Here is a 3582-nt window from a genome sequence, read left to right on the forward strand (position 1 = left end):
ATTATGGTCCAGAATCGTTTGTAGTTGATTGTAGTTTTAAAATATTTTTTATTTCAAAAATAAGTGCGTAATGCGTTTTTTTTTAATTTATATGAACTTTTTTTACAGCTGCAGCTTTTATTTTAGTGAATTCTGGCCCAGAATCATTTGTAGTTGATTGTAGTTTTAAATTTTGTTTTTAGTTGAAAAATAAGTGCGTAAGAGGTTTTTTTTTTTAATTTATACGAAGTTTTTACAGCTACAGCTTTAATTTTAATGAATTTTGGTCTAGAATCGTTTGTAGTTGTAAATTTTTTTTTTAGACCAGAATTCATTAAAATTAAAACTGTATCTTGAAAAAACTTCATAAAAAACACGCATTACGCACTTATGTATGTTATAACTAAAAAAAAAATTAAAACTACAATCAACTACAAACGATTCTAGAAAAGAATTCATTAAACCTAAAGCTGTAGTTGTAAAAGACTTCACATAAATTTAAAAAAAAAACGCATTATGCACTTATTTTTAAACTAAAAAAAAATGTAAAACTATAATCAACTACAAACGATTCTCGACCACAATTCGTTAAAATTACAGATGTAGCTGTTAAAAACTTCATATAAATTTAAAAAAAAGCATTACGCACTTATTTTTCAACTAAAAAAATGTAATACTACCATCAACTACAAACGTTTCTAGAACAGAATTCATTAAAATTAAATCTGTAGCTGTAAAAACTTCATATAAATTTAAAATATAAACGCATTATGCACTTATTTTTCAACTAAAAAAAAAATTTAAAACTACAATCAACTACAAACGATTCTAGATCAGAGTTCATTAAACTTAAAGCTGTAGCTGTAAAAACACTTCATTTAAATTAAAACAAAATCGCATTACGCACTTATTTTTCAACTAAAAAAAAAATTTAAAACTACAATCAACTACAAACGATTCTAGATCAGAGTTCATTAAACTTAAAGCTGTAGCTGTAAAAAACTTCTTATAAATTAAAAAAAAAACGCATTGTGAACTAATTTTTCAACTAAAAGAAAAAAATTAAACTGCATACAACTAAAAAGCATCCTGGACCAGAATTTATCAAAGTTAAATGTGTAGTCGAAAAAACTTCATATAAATCTAAAAAAACCCATTAAACACTTAGTTTTCAACTTAAAAAAAATTTTAAAACTACAATCAAGTACAAACAATTCTGGACCAGAATTCATTAAAATTGAAGCTGTAGCTGTAAAAAACTTCATATAAATTTAAAAAAAAGCATTATGCACTTATTTTTCAAATAAAAAAAATTTTAAAACTACAATCAAGTACAAACAATTCTGGACCAGAATTCATTAAAATTGAAGCTGTAGCTGTAAAAAACTTCATATAAGTTTTCTCAAAAGCGCATTATGCTCTTATTTTTATACCCGAGCGCACTTGTGCACAAGGGTATATTAATTTTGTTCACATAACGGTTGTTTGTAACAGACAAAACGAATCGAGATAGATATAGACAAATGTATACATAAATGCTAAGAATGGATAGAGAAGTCGATTAAGCCAACTCTGTCTGTCCGTCCATCTGTCCGTCCGTCCGTGTACACGATAACTCGAGCAAAAATTGAGATATCTCAATGAAATTTGGTATGTAGGTTTCCATTTAACCAAGGTAGGTTGGTATTGAAAATGGGCGAAATCGGACAGCAACCACGCCCACTTCCCTATAACGGTAATTTCCAGAAATAAGAAAACTGTGATATTTTAGTAACTACTGAGGATAATTTACTCAAAATTGATATTTACAATAATTTTCAGACGAAATATAAGAATATAATAAATTTATGGAAAATGGGCGTAGCCACGCCCACTTATGGTTGCATGTGTATATCTTGGTAACCGCTACACCAATTTCTTCCAAACTCGGCACAGTTATTGGCCTTGGTACAATGTACCAAATGTTAAAACTTTTTAAATCAGACAAGAACCACGCCCACATCCTATATAACGGTAATTTGGAGAAATAGAAAATCTTCGATAAATCAGTAAATATTAAAGCTAATTTATTCAAAATTGATGGTTGCAACTATTCTTTACCAAGAAATACGCTTTTGATAAAATTTTGGAAAATCGGCGTGGCACCGCCCACTTATGATCACATATATGTATCTCGGTAACCGTTATACCAATTTGTACCAATTTGTGCTTGCCACACAAAACCAAAATGTTGAAAATTAATGAAATCGGACTAAAATTACGGCCGCTTTTCATATAACGGTAAATTTCAGAAAAGCTTGAAACTTCAATATTTCGAAATTTAAGGCTAATTTACTCAAAATTGAAACACCCGAGCTTACCATGTAGCGGTAGACTTCGGAAAAGTGAAAAAAAAACATTTATTTAATACTTGCGCCGGGTATTTAATGTTCGGCGCCGCCCGAACTTAGACTTTCTTACTTGTTCAAATAAAGAAAAAAATTTAAAACTTCAATCAACTACAAACGATTCTAGACCAGAATTCATNCTAATTTACTCAAAATTGAAACACCCGAGCTTACCATGTAGCGGTAGACTTCGGAAAAGTGAAAAAAAAACATTTATTTAATACTTGCGCCGGGTATTTAATGTTCGGCGCCGCCCGAACTTAGACTTTCTTACTTGTTCAAATAAAGAAAAAAATTTAAAACTTCAATCAACTACAAACGATTCTAGACCAGAATTCATTAAATTTATAGCTGTAGCCGTAAAAAACTTCATATAAATAAAAAAAAAACGCATTATGCACTTATTTTTAAACTAAAAAATAATAATTTAACTACAATCAACTACAAACGATTCAAGACCAGAATTCATTAAAATTAAAGCTGTAACTGTGAAAAACTTCATATAAATTTAAAAAAACTTATTACGCACTTATGTTTCAGCTAAAAAGAAATTTTAGAACTAGAATCAACTACAAACGACACTGGACCAGAATTCATTACAATGAAAGCTGCAGCTGTAAAAAACTTCATATAAATTAAAAAAAAGCATTATGCATTTATTTTTCAAATAAAAAAAAAATTACTACAAACGATTCTGGAACAGAATTCATAAAAATTAAAGCTGTACTGTAAAAAACGTCATATAAATAAAAACGAAACGCATTATGCACTTATTTTTCAACAAAAAAAACTCTTAAAACTACGATCAACTACAAACGATTTTAGACCAGAATTCATTAAAATTAAAGCTGTAGCTGTAAAAAACTTCATATAAATTTAAAAAACGCATTATGCATTTAATTTTCAACTAAAAATAATAATTTAAACTACAATAACCTACAAACGATTCTGGACCAGAGCTCATTAAAATTAAAGCTGTAGCTGTAAAAAACTTCATATAAGTTAAAAAAAGCACATTGCGCACTTATGTATCTTTCAACTAACAAAAAATGTAAAACTACAATCAACTGCAAACGATTCAAGACCAGAATTCATTAAAATTAAAGCTGTAGCTGTAAAAACCTTCATATAAAGTAAAAAAAAAATGCAATGTGCACTTATTTATCAACTAACAAAAAAAAATTTAAAACTACAATCAACTATTAACGATTCTAGA

At 28.3% G+C, this 3582-nt stretch overlaps 1 long non-coding RNA gene across 1 annotated transcript in view; it reads right to left on the minus strand.

Annotated features, from left to right (window-relative positions):
- Positions 1-679, minus strand: part of LOC108369184 (uncharacterized) — a 25992-nt gene extending 25313 nt beyond the window's left edge. The window contains exon 1 of the long non-coding RNA XR_001848466.1: positions 657-679. This is a non-coding gene — a long non-coding RNA (uncharacterized LOC108369184). The remainder of the gene's footprint in view (positions 1-656) is intronic.
- Positions 680-3582: the final 2903 nt, after the last annotated feature.

This window comes from Rhagoletis zephyria, unplaced genomic scaffold, assembly GCF_001687245.7.
Source record: "Rhagoletis zephyria isolate East Lansing unplaced genomic scaffold, Rhagoletis_zephyria_1.1 Rzeph_scaffold_03530, whole genome shotgun sequence".
Lineage (NCBI taxonomy): Eukaryota > Metazoa > Arthropoda > Insecta > Diptera > Tephritidae > Rhagoletis > Rhagoletis zephyria.